A 17154-nucleotide genomic window follows, 5' to 3' on the forward strand; every position below is an offset into this window, starting at 1 on the left:
ACATTAGATTGAGATGATTCAATCATAGTTGGAAACAAGATGACGCTACGACTTGACACTAGTTTCAGGAGATTCCAAATGCTTTCACTTTTTAGTAGATTTTTTATCTTCAGATCACCTAACCTACATTTAACTCTACCACTTTAACTTTGGGGCTCCTCAACTTTGGCTCAAAATAACTCTTGATCTATAAGGCCATTTGTGGAATCTAATACACCATTGGAAATCTCTTTCTAATAACTATTAAACTATGTCACTTCCATGATCCTTTAAGATAAACCCATGAGGAAGAAACTCCTTCAAAGCCTGTAACTCTCATACATCTGCTATCCTTGCCCATTTGACATCTTTTCCAACACATTTTCTACCACGAACATCAATCCTAATCTGGTTGAGGTTAATGCCAACACAATTGCTGCCACTATCCATCCAGACAATGCCAATTATCCAAAAACTAACATATAGTCTCCCCCTTAGACAATTGATTTTTCCTATTCTCCCCTTGAAACCATGTTTTCACTGTTATTTTACCCCCCCTGATATTACAGTCTTTTATTCATCTATACATATGTATTATAAGAATTATTTCTTTTCATATATTTGATAACACCATCATAACATAGTCCACATACTACCTTCATACAGTAATTTCATCTTCAAGTTTTTATTTGACAAGAAGAATATTTCTTCAAAGGATTAGATCTAAGGAATCAAACCTAATTGAGGTCATCTTTGACCTATTCTCCATTTACCACCATTGATAGGAGATATTTCTCTATTGTAGCATCCATATTTAAGGCTGCAACCTTGTGCTATATGGCCTCCATATGTGACATTCAACATTGGTCTTCAACACTTGCATATATGGCTAAGGAATTCTCTTAATTTGGTCCACATGTCTTCATCTAGGTACCTGATTATATCCTATATACTTGACTATGTCATTCATCCAATAATCTTGTGATTTATATCCAAAATTTATACATGAGAAACAATAACCAAGGAACTTACTTTGATTCCTAGGAAAAGAAAAATATCTTGATCTTCTAAATATGAATCTCGGAGGAGACACATTTCATTGTTGTTCAACCCTTGCATGAGCCATACTCATTCATTGATTTCACCCACTTGTTCCATTATTTCTTGTGGATGCTTTTTGATGAACCACGTTCATTGTCTTTCCTCCATCAGTTTTTCTTGTGGATCGTTTCTCTTCATTATGATCCCTTGCATTATGCTCTTTTTTGGAATTACCTTGACCATTATTGAAGTGAACATGCTTGTTCTAGTGTACTACCTACTTTGGATCCTCAAGTGAGCTTCTATTAGATGTTATAAATATATAATCAATATTTTTGTGATGAATTTTATTTTATTACCTTGGGGGATCATTGAAATTTGGTGCCTCACCTTTTTGATAACCAAGGTTTGTCTTGATAAGCAGAGACCTTTGCATGTTGAGAATATTATCTAGGGATTTACTCCCTTTGTTTAGGTTTGACTTAATTTTCTCTAATTCTTCATTTAAGAGGACAACTTCCACTTCTATTCTTTAACATATTTGTTCCTTCTCATTTAGTTGATTAGAAAGAAAATCCTTTACCATTTTTTCTTCTTCTAGTTCAACTTGGCACAATTTACATGTCCATTGTCAATATAGTTTATTACTCCATTAACTTCCTTTTTCTTGAAAAATATAGGATTCCTCAATTCCATTGTACCATTATCATATGACCATATTTATTTGGAAGAATCACGCAACTTCTATCATTCATCATGTATCCTCATAAAGGAAAAATTCATTCTCTTCCTAAGAATATTCCATATGAAATATGTAAGTCCACCACTATTATAGTGAAAATAATTATGATTTTTTGTGTCAAACTTATAGAATAATAAAAATGTTTGATCTCACCATAAGTTGGTACCCTTCTTAACTCAATTACACAAATACTTTCTCTAATCTCATAGCAATTAGTGCAACTCAAATCTATTTCTTTCATGATATAGAGTAACATGATATTATTGGTTACACCAATGTATACCAAACAATTGTGTAATATAAATTATTGAGTCTCTAGTGATATGTAAAAAGGAGGAACTTTACCTTCAGTCTTGATAGGAGGAGCAAGGATATTATACTTATGAGAAATAATAATTGTCTCTACTCTCATATTGGATGTATCTTAATTTTTTAGAAATTTGAGAAGATTCTCTTTGCTAAGGAATCCTCATCACTTTGAAAACGGTAAAGTGATTTGGAGCTTAAGTAAGACATCAATAATATCATAAAACATTTGAATTAGATTGACTAGATTATTATCTTTTCTTTATGCTAGTCCATTTTTCTCATGTTGCATATTTCTTTGTGCTAATATTTATCCTTGATTCCTTATATTGTGTGTTGAGTTGGACCCTTTATTTTTTCTTTGTTCAATTGAGCGCTTTCTTTTATAATGTTTTCTTGATCCATAAAATCTTGATTCTCTAGTATAGACTCTTCTTCTAATGAAATTACTTGGTTATCTCTCATTTCTAGAAACTTTAAGGTGCTCGAATTTTATTTTGTAAGAATTTGAGGCAATTCTATGTCTTCTTCTTCTTCTTGCATTTATTCATATTCCATTACTAAAGAACTTGGATTTTCAAATCTGGGAAGCCTATGCCCCCTTGGAGGTGCATTGCAAATATTATGAACTTGACCAGGTTGTTCTCTAAAACCATATGTTGGTCCTCCAATATTTTGTTGATGTCAAGGCCTTTGCTTATCTCCTCCCTTTAATCTTATTATTTCATTCTACATTTGTTTGATTATTTTATTCAATTGAGAAATTTCTAAATCAAGTTTCAAATGAGATGGTTCTTTTAATGCAATAACATTTTTCACATTGGGAGGAATTCCATGGAAACTTCCTATTCCAACTGTTGTATCTTGATTACTTTGTAATGTTGTTGGCCTCCCTGTTTCTGATACTTTTAAGGAGGAAATTTATATTTTTAGTTTTCAAAGAAAAATATCTATATTGGCATTGCTTTATAACACATATTCCTCCTTTCTTATGATTTCCTCATGGATTCTTATAATGCATTAATACGTTCATATTGTATAGCATACTTGCATTGCATTTTTGTAACACCCAAGAATGGATGAGTCATTGGGGTGATTATATTGAGGTATTTGTTAGAAGGCTATCAACAAATAAAATATTAAAATATCTAATCTTCTCATTCTTTTCAAGATGGATTGTGTTAATTGGGTAAAAATGGTATAATATGCAATAGGTTAGGCATATCTTCCTATAAAAGTTTCTTGCATGTCATCGAAATAGGTAATTGAAGTAATAGGAAAGGAAAAAGAATAGTAATAGGAAAGTACTATTAGATTTTCAAGAAATACCCTAACTATTATGTCTTCATCTACAATCTGTAGCATGCCACAAATAGACAGGAATTGATCCATATGTTTGTTTGGATTCATAGCAACATCATCGTTGAATAGAGGTAAAACTCTAGGGTGTATAGTAGGTAGGGGATGTTGTTTTCCTTGTAAGGTAAGAGAAATTAACCTTCCTCATCTCTAATTCCTTGGATTGTCACCTTCTTTCCTTTCTTCCCTTATCCCTTATTTTTCTTCTTCTTAGACTGTCATTTCTCCTATTTTGGTGGAAGGAAAAGATAAGCTTATAGTTTCTTGAAGTGCTAGATTTTTCAACAATATTCTTACTTAGGCCTCTTGGTAATGGCCTCATTGCACTCATTTAATCCTATAAATTCAAATTTATTGATTATTGAAGTCACCTCTCTAGATTTTGTAGTACAGGTAACTCTGTTGGAAATAATACTAAGGGGGGGTGAATCAGTATTAGCAAGTCAATAATATTTCTTTTCACAATCATATTTGTATACACTACTTCAGTTAATGAAACTTTCATATATATGCAATTGTTGTTAAGAAAACTAGCGTATATCTTGCAGACTTATAGTTTAGTTAATTCATTAGATGTTGATCTTTAATCTGTGTATCAGAACCATATAACAGTAACTAGGTACAGTAAAAACAGAGCAGACAATCACACACAATAACACAAGATATAAGGTGGAAACCCAATGTGGGCGAAAACCACCTGCTGCAATTCGTCTCTATCTTCTTTTAACAAGAAACTTCTTTTTACAATAGTTTTGTATTGGTGCAGTCTTATACCAGTACGTAGGCTTCTACCTGTAGAAGGCTACAACCTTGTCTCGTTCTCCAACTTCTCCTGGAAGGGAGCTACAACCCCCTTAGCTCTTGTACTAGCTGATGTACTAGTACGTAGGTGTTGACCTACAGAAGGCTACAACCTTCTCTTTTCTTCCAGGGACCAGGTTTCATAAATTTTCAGACTGGATCCATCAATAACATCGATCAAACATCAAACATATCTGCATCAACAAATCTCCTTTGTACCAACCAAAACTGAATCAAACTATCACTTTTCTGAAAGCTGTAACCAGAACCCAAGCCAGAACCTAGAACACTGCAACAGCAGACAGAAGTAGCTAAAACATATTTTATGAGGTGTCTGCTACTTCAATGTGTCGAACCTGCATGCATACATACTTTTCTCAAGACAAACTTGCATATACGCTTTTTTGAAATACTGAAATAGCGTGTATACGTGCCCTTGCTGTAATGAACCTACGTACATATATGTAAAAGATGATTTAACCTTTACAACTATTTAGACATCAGTTATACCCAGATCATCAGATTTACATATTATGACATGCGCCAACTATTTAGATAAAAGATCAAAACCACATAAAGATACTTCTCTTCAAGCCTTAAGATCTTGACCCATCAATAGAACTTATCCTTCTTCAAGCACTCAGGTTCCTCCTTGATTTAGATCCAGCTATTCGCCATAACCCAATGACTAGTATTCTAGATCTTGCTCTTCATTAGATATTCAATACTTGAGTGCCTTTGCCTAATGATCTCCTCCTCCTTTTATAGTCTTAGGCCTTTCTCAATACCATGGTCCAAAACCACTTAGAAGCAATACCTTGGACCAAATACCTAGGGTCAACACTTCGGACAAGATACCTTGGACCAATACCATGGGTCAAAATACCATGGTCCAAATACCACGGACTAAAACCAAATTCTCCAACATGTATGTGCTTTTCCTTGTGTGAAAGTGCATGTATATGCATACGCGCCTTTTGGTCAGAAAACCCACGTGTATACGCAACTTTTTCAAGGTAAACCTATATATACTTCTTTTTCCTTCATTCTGTGAGCCTGAACTGTGATTTGTCATCTGAGTGAGTTGCCATCAAGGACAACACCTGTGTCATAAGGCAAAAACCTGTATCATAATGCCCACAATCTCCCCCCTTGGACTTGATGGCATCCCCAAGTCACTCCAAGCCATTCTCCCCCTTTGTCATCAAGGGCAAAGGGTTATGCTCCCCCTGAGTACATGCTGAACTTTTCTGATATGTTGAAGTGTATTGTTCATGCTCCCCCTGACTGTAAGCAAGGACTGCAAAAGGATGTTCTACAAGAAGAACATGACTCTATACATCATAAATGACCTTCCTATCACCAAAGACTCATACATACATGCATCTCCCAACCAAGTGGGAATATACCAAGATTGACTCATCCACCCATCCAAGTGGGGATACACCAAAAATTTATACATGATAAAACAAGAACCTTACATCATCCATCCCAGGCATAGTGGGGAAACAAAATAGGTCGTTACATGACCTTGATAATAAAGGATATGCATAACATAGAGACAAAATATCTAAAACAAGACTATGATAGTCATCAATAGCTATCTGTCAATCATCATCCAGACTAGCAACCATGATCTTCCTCTGCACCTATTCCACCTGAATTAGAAACAACTGTTAAATTGTACCAAGATCTTCTAAGATAATGCCAAAAATGCATTATTAGAAGTATATGCTCCCCCTAAAACTGTGCCAGATGATCACTGTTAGGCCCATATCAAACTCTTTTCATCCTGAGTTTGGCCCATTGATATTCTTCAAACCAACATATACACAGTTGTGTCCACATAAACCACCATATGTATGTGGATACGCTTCATGAAACTCACGTACAACCACTGTTCTCTTAATCAGATAGGTTTCAACAGCAAGATGAAGCATCAACTACTCCCAACTTCTGTATGAGATATTCAAATGTCTCTTTGGGCAGCGGTTTGGTGAATATATCAGCAACCTATTCTTTGGAGGGAACATACTCCAATTTGACCTTTTGTTCAAGTACTTTTTCATGGAGAAAATGATATTTGATAGGTATGTGCTTGGTTTTGGAATGAATGACAAGATTCTTTGAAATACTGATTGCACTTGTATTATCACATAGAATGGAGATGTGTGGAGTACATGTGATCTGAATATCTTATAATGTTTACATCATCCAAAGGAGTTGTGTGCAGCAAGATGCAACAGCCACATATTATACTTCAGCTGTAGATAATGCAATTTAACTTTGTTTCTTGCTGAACCAAGACACTAATCTGGAACCCATAAAGAATGCACCACCACTAGTTCTTTTTATGTCATCCACACTTCCTGCCCAATTTGCATATGTATATGCATGAAGTGTAAGATCTGTATCTCTAGGATACCATAAACCAAAGTTTTGTGTTCCTTGAAGATATTTGAAAATCCTTTTGACTGCGTGAAGGTGTGCTTCCTTTGGATTTGCTTGGAATCTTCCAACTATTCCCACTACATGCATGATGTCTAGTCGTGTACTTGTTAGATAGAACAGACTATCAATCATGGATCTGTAGGTTGGTTGATGTATTGTTGTTGATTCATCATTTGCGCTGAGGCTGCAGCCTGTTACCATAGGGGTACATACTAGTTTAGAATCTTCCATGCCATATTTCTTCAAGATCTGCTTGAGGTGCTTGGTTTGTGATAGAAAAATACAATCTTTATTTTGTTGAACTTGTAAACCAAGAAAATATATGAGCTCACAAAGCAGGGACATTTCAAATTATTTCTGCATTACCAAAGCAAATTTTTGACTCATGGCTTCTTCATTGCTACCAAAAATGATATCATCAACATACACAACAAGTATTAGCAATTTATCATTGTCAATATATATCTATATATATATATATATATATATATATATATATATATATATATATATATATATATATATATATATATATATATATATATATATATATATATATATATATATATATATATATATATGCTATCAGCTGATCCATTTGAAAAACCTTGTTGATGAAGGTATTTGTCAAGATGATAATACCAGGCCCTTGGAGCTTGTTTTAGACCATAGAGAGCCTTTCTGAGTCTACATACAAGTTTTGGATCATTTCCAAGGATGAATCCATCTGGTTGCTCAATATAAACTTCTTCTTCTAGGTCTCCATTAAGAAAGGCAGATTTCACATCCATTTGATATACTTTGAACTTCTGAAAGCTAGAAAGAGCAAGGAACATTCTTATGGCTTCAAGTCTAGCAACAGGTGCAAAATTTTCTTCAAAGTCTATACCTTCTTGTTGAGCATACCCTTTACAAACAAGTTTGGCCTTGTTTCTAATAACTTCTCCATTTTCATTCAGCTTGTTTTTGAATATCCATTTGGTTCCTATGAAATTCTTATCATGAGGTCTAGGAACTGATTCCATATATTATTCTTTTCAATTTGCTCAAGCTCTTCATTCATAGCCTTGACCCAATATTCATCTTTGCATGCTTCATGTACATTTTGTGGTTCGATGGAGGAAAGCAATTCTAGATAGCTTGAAGCTTCTGTAATAGTTCTTCTTGTCTGCACACCTTCCTCTTTCTACCCCAAAATTTGAGTCTCTGAATGATTTTTTTGAACATATCTGGATGGAGTCTTTTCTTCTGTCGTTATCTGCTCTTCTGGTGCTTCATTGGTTTCTTCTTCTTCAGCATTAGTCTGATTTGATGTGGAAGGATAATCCTCATCTTCTTCCCACTCTTCAGTTTTTACCTGCTTTGGATTTTCGCCTACTTTATCAACCACAACATCAATACTTTCAAAATTTTTCCCAATTCTTTTATTATAACACTTGTATCCTTTACTTCGGGAAGAGTAACCAAGGAGAATGCCTTCATCTGCTCTAGGTTCAAACTTGCCAAGTTTTTCATCAGTCCTTTTGATGTAACATTTGCTTCCAAAAACTTTGAAGTATTTTACAGTAGGAGTCTTAGCATACCAAAGTTCACGAGGAGTTTGAGTGCTGTTTACCCGAACATTCATTTTGTTGAGAATAGTGATGGCAGCAAATGTAACTTCACCCCAAAAGGTTGCAGGAGTTCCAAACTCATCTAGCATAGCATGAACCATTTGTTGAATAGTTTTGTTCATCCTTTATACCACTCCATTTCGTTGAGGAGTCCTTGTGGTAGAGAATTCCCTTCTTATTCCATGTTCTTCACAAAAGTCGAAGAATTCATCCGAGGTCAATTCTCCTCCTCGATCAGACCTGAGGCATTTTATTTTGCGATCTGATTTGTTTTCAACCAAAGATTTGAACACTTTGAACTTTTCAAATGCTTCATCTTTATGCTTTAGAAGTCCTATCCAACACATTCTGGAAAAGTTGTCAATGAACAATATAAAGTATTCTTCTCCACGAGGTGACTTTTTCCTTCATGGACCACATAAATCAGTATGGACAAGTTCAAGCGGCTTATTAGCTGATCCTTCCTTCTCAGGGAAATGTGTTCTGGTTTTCTTACCAAATTGAAATGATTTTCATATTGTATTTTCTGGAATTTTGATGTCAGGAAGATCGCATATAGCCTGGAATTTGCATGCTTTCCTTATCTGAGGGAAGCTTAGATGCCCCAATCTTCTGTGCCATAGCCAGTGTTCATCATTTTTTCTTAGATAGCATTGTTGCTATCCTCCCTTGAGTATGTATAAATTATTTTGAGTTCTTATGCCTTTGATCACTGTTTCTCCTGTATCAAGCTCACGAACAACACATCCATTTGATCGAAATACTACCTCATTTCCTTGATCACACATTTGACTAACACTCAATAGATTATGATTTAAACCATCAACATACATAACATTCCTAGCTTTTACCTTTTCTTTTAAGAGAACAGAGCCTTTACCTTTTATGACTACAGGGGTGTTATTTCCAAATGAGGCCTTCCTTTCCTTTTCTAAGGCACTATATGACTAAAGTTTTTCTTTATCACCTGTCATGTGTTTTGAGCATCCACTGTCGATGTACCATTGATTTTCTTGTCCTTCTACATATAAGGCTATACCACATATTTTGGTTTGCAGTTCTTTCTTTTTCCATATTTTGGGACCCAATGAAGCTTGCTCCTTCTGAGATGTTTGCTGAAATTTACTCCTGCATTCAGAGTCTTCATGACCGAAGTTTTCACTGATAGATCATTCTATTTCATTTTCAAGAGCAGAAAAGTTATTGTCGGTCCTTTTCATGATCCCAGTCACATTCCTTTGATTTAGTGCTTCTCTAGTCATGACGGTCTTGTAGGCAACACATTGAGTAGCTTTATGTCCAAAGTTATGACATGAAAAACATTGGCCATTAAAGAAATTCCTGTGATTATCGAATCTACTGACCTGATGATTGTAGTTTCCATTGATATTCATTCTTGAAGCAAACTGAGAATGATTTACCTGTGGTTGGTTATAGCTTATGTTCATCCTTGAAGTAGATTTAACTTGATTTATCTGGTGATCTGATTTAAGCCTACGTTGACGATCGTCAACCTATTCATTTCTCCTTGCTGCATCAAGATAGCTTTTGGAGGTTGATGGCTTCTATTCTTGAGATGGTTCTTTAGTATATCCAAGACATGTCTTTATCAGAGGAGAACGCTGCACTTTGATAATTTCATCTAAAGTTTCTAATCCTTTAGCAAACTTAAGATTGAGAGCTTTTGTTTTCTCAATTTCTTTTCTTAGACCAACAATTTCACATTCTAACTTTTCATTGTGTTTTTCCCTTTCAACAAGTACGAATGTAAGAGTATCTATAATCATACTCTTTTCTTCTAAACATATTTTAAGTTTAGAAATTTCTTCATAGAGACCATCTTCATCTAAAGCATCCAAGAAATCATCATCTTCAAAAGCCATCAGAAGTATATAATCATTACTATTTTCATCTTCATCACTATTTGATAAACCATCACTATCTTCATGCATATGGTAGCTCTTATTATTTACACTTTGTTTTCTATTCCAGTTTGCTGATTGCTTACCTTTATCAAGCTTATCTTTGTGAAGACATTTGGCAGCATAATGACCTACACTTCCACAAGCAAAACATTTGAAAGGTAGTTTACCTTTGAATCTTCTAGAACCCCGTTGAAGGTTCTTGACAAAGTTTGATTCTTCCTCTCCTTCTGACGTATGTCCTGACTCATTGAGTTCTCCTTTTCCTGAAGCTTTGAATGCAGCTTCTCTCATATCTGATGGACCCCCTTTTCTCATTTCGAAAGCAGTTAGGATTCCGTGCAGCTGTGACATAGTAATACTCTGAAGATCCTGCTTTTCTTCTATGGCAGAAACTTTTGATTCAAATTTAGAAGACAAGGATCTTAGAACCTTTTCAACTAAAGTAACTTCTTTTATCTATTCACCCAAGTTTTTCAAGTGATTGACAATCTCATTTATACGTAAGAAATAATTAGCTGTACTTTCATCATTGTGAATTTTGAGATTTTCATATTCAATTATGAGAGAATGTAGTTTTGCACATTTTACCTGATCGTCTCCTTCATATCTTAGAATGATCTTGTCCCATATTTCTTTGGTGGTTTTGAGCTGCAAAACCTTGACAAATTCTAATTGTGACAGACTCCCCAATAGAGTATTGATAGCCTTTGCATTTATTTCATACTGCTTTTTACCTGTTGTATCTGTAGGAATTGCTGATGGAAATGTGTATCCTTCTTCCACGATTTCCCAAACATCTGTTCCAAGAGATTGAAGATAGGTTGTGGTTCTTACCTTCCAATAGACGAAGTTGCTCCCATCAAAGATTGGTGGCCTGATGGATGCCTCTCTTTCATAGTTTCTCATGATGATAGATCTTCCTTAAAGCGATCAAGCTTCTTCTGAAGGACCTACTCTGATACTAATTGTTGGAAATAATATTGAGAGAGGGGGTGAATCAGTATTAGGAAGTCAATAATATTTCTTTTAACAATCAGATTTGTATACGCTACTTCAGTTAATGAAACTTGCATATATCCGCAACTGTTGTTAAGAAAACTAGCGTATATCCAACAGACGTATAATTTAGCTAATTCATCAGATGTTGATCTTTAATCTATGTATCAAAACCATATAACAGTAACCAGGTACAGTAAAAATAGAGTAGACAATCACACACAAGAACACAAGATATAAGGTGGAAACCCAATGTGGGTGAAAACCACCTGCTACAATTCGTCTCTATCTTCTTTTAATAAGAAAATTCTTTTGACAATATCTCTGTACTAGTGTAATCTTATACTAGTAAGTAGGCTTCTACCTGCAAAAGGCTACAACCTTCTCTCGTTCTCCAGCTTCTCTTGGAAGGGAGCTACAACCCCCTTAGCTCTTGTACTAGCTGATGTACTAGTACGTAGGCGCTGACCTACAAAAGGCTACAACCTTCTCTTTTCTTCCAGGGACCACATTTCATAAATTTTCAGACTAGATCCACCAATAACATTGATCAAACATCAAATATATCTGCATCAACCAATCTCCTTTGTGCCAACCAAAACTGAATCAAACTATCACTTTTCTGAAAGCTGTAACCAGAACACAATAACAGTAACCAGAATCCAAGCCAAAACCCAGAACATTGCAACAACAAACAGAAGTGGCTAAAACATATTTTATGAGGTGTCCACTACTTCAATGTGTCGAACCTACATGCATACACACTTTGCTCAAGACAAACCTGCATATACGTTGTTTTGAAATGTTGAACCAGCGTGTATACGCACCCTTGCTATAATGAACCTGTGTATAGATATGTAAAAGATGATTTAACCTTTACAACTATTCAGACACCAGTTATACCCAGATCATCAGATTTACAGATTGCGACATGCGCCAACTATTCAGATAAAAGATCAAAACCACATAAAGATACTTCTCTTCAAGCCTTAAGATCTTGACCCCTCAGTAGAACTTATCCTTCTTCAAGCGCTCAGGTTCCTCCTTGATTCAGATCTAGCTATTCACCATAACCTAATGACCAGTATTCTAGATCTTGCTCTTCATTAGATATTCAATACTTGAGTGCCTTTGCCTAATGATCTCCTCCTCCTTTTATAGTCTTAGGCCTTTCTCAATACCATGGTCCAAAACCACTTAGAAGCAATACCTTGGGCCAAATACCTGGGGTCAACACTTCAGACAAGATACCTTGGACCAATACCATGGGTCAAAATACCATGATCCAAATACCATGGACCAAAATCAAATTCTCCGACATGTACGCGCTTTTCCTTGCGTGAAAGTGCGTGTATACGCATACACGCCTTTTGGTCAGAAAACCCACGTGTACACGCAACTTTTTCAAGGTAAACTTGCGTATACTTCTTTTTCCTTCATTCTGTGAGCCTGGACTATGATTTGTCATCTGAGTGAGTTGCCATCAAGGACAACACCTGTGTCATAAGGCTAAAACCTATGTCATAATGCCAACAAACTCTTGTTGAGCTAAAATTTTCCAAGATTTTTCAAGCTCTTCTGGAGTTCTTGCAGTCTTAATGATCAAAATATACAATTGATGCAATATACTTTTTTGGTCTTTTGATCCAATGGAATGATGATGTTTGACTAGGTCAGGGCGAGTCATCTGCTAGGCATATAATATTAAACTTTAGATATCCCCAATATGGTCATCAAAAATGTTGATCTCTCTTCCTAATAGGGAAGCAATTCAACCTCCTATGGCATGTTTATAGATTCCTTCTATTATTTTGAAGAGATGGTCCTCCTGTATTGATCACACTTGGATATGCGTATAACTTGAATATTAAAAATTAAATATTCAACACTTTCCCTTGTGAGTGACCAGGTGTTTTTCAAATTAAAAATGCAATGATTGAAAAATTAATTATGCACCCACAAACCCATTCCATTTTCATCCATAAATATACTTGAGGAAACATATTTGAATAAAATTAAAATAAACATAAATAGAAAGTATTGGTTTAGATATTCATCGAACTCTAAAACAATTTCACACATCTAAAATCATAAGAGAATAGAAAAATATTTACGTGGTTCTTACTTATTTGAAAATTAAAGTTTCAAATCACAAATGGCATGCCTTCTTGAAAAAATCTTTTTGTGACTTTTACAATAAAGTCAAGTTCTTAAAGCATAGTAAAAGACCCTATTACTTAAGCATAAAATAAGATGCATTAATCCCTAAGGGATTGCTATGGGGCTTCCATGGATCAAATATTAATGATATGAGTACTTGGAAGAAATAAAGAAATATATAGCTAGGGATTGGCTTTAGAAAACATGCAACAATTCAATAAAGTTAGATGATCCAAGATTGAATAGGGAATTGCTTCAAGGAAAAATAATTTGTCTTAAAATTGTATAAGGATCACAAATATAATGAACCATCCCTTTCTTTGCAGCTATCAGAGAATAAATACATATAGGTGGATCCTCAAATGTTCATTATCCTAGCTATATAGGGAAGTTATTGTGGGTTAATGACTTCATTTAAGACTTTCTTAAGCCATTATTTGATGTGTTACTCTCTGGGTGGGATGATTATTTCCTGCTTTACTCTCAATGTAAATATCTCATCTTCTATGTCTTTAGCATCTGACTATAGTTTTTTTTTTCTAAGTAAAAATACTCTATTAATATTAAAGGGATAAAATTACATCTAGACCGTAGTAAAAAACAACTGCCCTGTAGAATCAGTAGAGAGTATCAGAAACATTGCCCATGACAGTGAACTTAGCTGAGAGTTGGTATTCAAATCCCACGCAGGGGAAAATGTATTGGGCTTGCAAAAATTCAAAGAAGCATACAAATTGAACCATGTATTGCAGAAGTGAACCAAAATTTGCATCCTAAACCAAAAAATGCCTGCTATTAAGGGCCGCGTGACAAGTGACAAAGGAAACAGAGAAAAAACTATGCATCTGGAGGCTCCTCCACAATTCTGCACCAACCGAACCCATTCAAAGCACTTGCACGAGAAGCATCAGTAACATCCCTTGAACGAGAAGCATCAGGCTCAGAAGGACCAGGAGCCTCCGTTTCCATCACAATGTCCAAGGTATAGTGAATTGGGACCTCTGGAACCTACATAAAGAAAGGAATCTGTGCAGAGACAGAGGCAGGGTCCTCCTGATGAGAGCTGGATTCTCCTACCTCCTGGCCTTCTTCCTGAAAGAACACCGAGACACGTGCAGTGATTCTTGGACGATTCAGGGAACAATTGAAGGCGAAGATCACCAAGCCAAAAGAAGGAGACGACGAGGAGTCAGGAGGGTAATGGCTGGGGAGAGATCACTGGAGACAGAGGGAGAATTGGAGGATGGGTGGGAGGGTAAACGCCTAGGAGTTCCCCTGCGGCTCCTCATTCTGTGGCAAAGACGGGGCATAACGAGGACCACAACAACACTATGTAAACCAGACTGCTCAACCACCTCCTCAGAGCTCGGCCTATTCAAATGGGCATCCAAACTCAGGCTGGAGGCCTCCAAACGAAGCCTGGGAGTTGACGGAGGCAGCGTTGCAGAATTGGCCGAGTAGAACAGAGTGACAGAGCATAACAAAGCAACAGACCATAACATACCTTTACCAGACCAGCAAAGCACCGGAGGCTTCAAAACAATCCCAAAACTGAGCCTATATTTAACACTCTTTGCCCTGCCTCGGGTAGCACCTGCCATAATTCCAGCATTAAAGAGAGATGAGGCCCAGCTCAGACCAGAGCATGTGGAGGCGATGGAGAAATCAGAGGATAGGCTGGGCGGACCAGAGCCACATGAGGTGAAGCCAAGTGAAACCAAATGCCCCTATTTATGCTGCGTCGGGCGATAAACCAAGTGGTACAGGGCAGGTAGGTGTCGTCCTACCTCACCGCACCCCTTTCCCATCACATTAACCAACTGTCTATGCAACCGCATCTAGGGAGCATCTGACTATAGTTACACAATATGAGCCAATTGGTTGTTTTTGTCATTAACAAACATGGCCAACCATTTGTTGATTTGGTCTTGATGAAGATTGATCCGGTTATCAAATTTGTACACCATTGATGCTTTTATAACATCCAATTCTTCTTTTAAAACATGTGTTAGGGACCGTGATAGAGTCCCTAATCATTCAGGGGCCTTTGAGATAATCAATAATCTTAATGGCTTTGAAGAAACTGTTGCTTGTTTTGGTCATCGTTTCTTAAACATTCAACAAGAGCATCTTTGACTTATCGTAGTCTTTAATAGGATATTTCCTTTTCACACACCACCTTCGTTAAGCCATGCAAGAGTGATAATGAAAGTTAATAATTCACAACTAGTCTTAAAGAGATGCTATGAGAAATAATTCATGTAACACAATATCAAAGTGATTAGTTAAGTAATCCTTGTAGTGTGTTAGCATTAGTTTTGCACCTTTCCCTAAAGGTCCAAAGGCTATTTTTATCAGTTCATTATGTAATTTCATGGTCATGTAAAGGGCTTATAATTTTTTTATTATGTAAATTTATATATAATCCTAGGGACATGTCTAATTAAGTATTTTCACCTAACACTAAGATTATCCTATGTTTTTCACATCGCAATTAGCCTATCACAAACCTACAGTTGGCGCTACGAAATATTTTCATAGTGGTCATGGAAAATTATAAAAGATAGCCCTTTGATCTTCAAACCCCGTCATTTCAAGTGCTTGAGCATTTTTTCACAAATACATACTCCTTTCCATCCATGATGTGACAACTAGCTGCATTGTAAAAACTAAGAAGGAAGTTTAAACTCAACCCTTAAATTGCCTAGTTTACACTAAAATGGTAATTTCCAGCAAACCCAAAAATCTGTTTATAGTGCATAAGAAATATCTAAAAGTGTTTGAAATATCTGTCTACGAGAATTCAAGACTATAGAGGGATTTTCAGTGTTATAGTCTTTGAAAATATGGGTCCATCAAGTCATGTGAAGAGGTTTATGTCAAAACACTAGCTAAGGAAATAAAGGGAGACCCTAGTCATATACCTATTGAAAAACATGATGAAAACCCTGTGAAATAACCAGAGCTTAGGGTTTATGAAAGTAGAACAAGAAGACAACAAAAATTGATGTTAGAAGAAGAGGAGGCAAAACAGAGAGAAATACAAAGTAAAAAGGAAAATATAAAATGGAAACAGGGGAGGAAGAAATGGAAACAGAGCCTATGATTCACTGCAAAAAACCTCATACTCACCCTACAAACAAGATAGGAATAAATTTCATGGCTAAAATAAACCCTAGGCTGAAGGATACAGTGATTGTTGATGCAAAGGAAGAGATTGTGCAAGCTTCAAAGAGCAGAAAGAGACAGAGGAAAACATAGCATGTTGATAGAAAGGGGAAAGAAACCCTACAGGCTGATAAAATCATACAAAAAACTACTAGAAGGGTGACAAGAAACCAAGATAAATTAGACCTCATTTCTCAAGTTTTTGAAGCCATGGAAGAATAAACAAATCTGCATTTTTGGTGAAACAATACCTTGCGCCAAGAACAGGGGAATTTATTTTGTTGTAAAAACCTTAATTTTGACTAATATATTTCATCAAGTTTTTTTATAGTTGTTGACACCTAATCTTAAGGATTGGGTGAACAAATGTAAATAATGTAAATGTAAATAAATAATAAAGAAAACAGAGAGTTGGGAGATGAACTAAACAGTCACTCCCTCATGTATATAACAATGAATAACCTGAATGAATAATATAGAGAGTTTCTATTTTAAGGAGTTATATCCTGGACTGACATGGTATCAGAGAAGGCACCATTTTTGTCCTTTCTTTTAATGTTTAACTCCTTCACTCTCTGTTTTGCATCTCTTGCAGGCTGACATTTTTCTCAGA

This window comes from Pinus tabuliformis, chromosome 3_2 (genome assembly GCF_031772625.1).
Source record: "Pinus tabuliformis cultivar Carrire ecotype Pingquan chromosome 3_2, CPIR1, whole genome shotgun sequence".
Lineage (NCBI taxonomy): Eukaryota > Viridiplantae > Streptophyta > Pinopsida > Pinales > Pinaceae > Pinus > Pinus tabuliformis.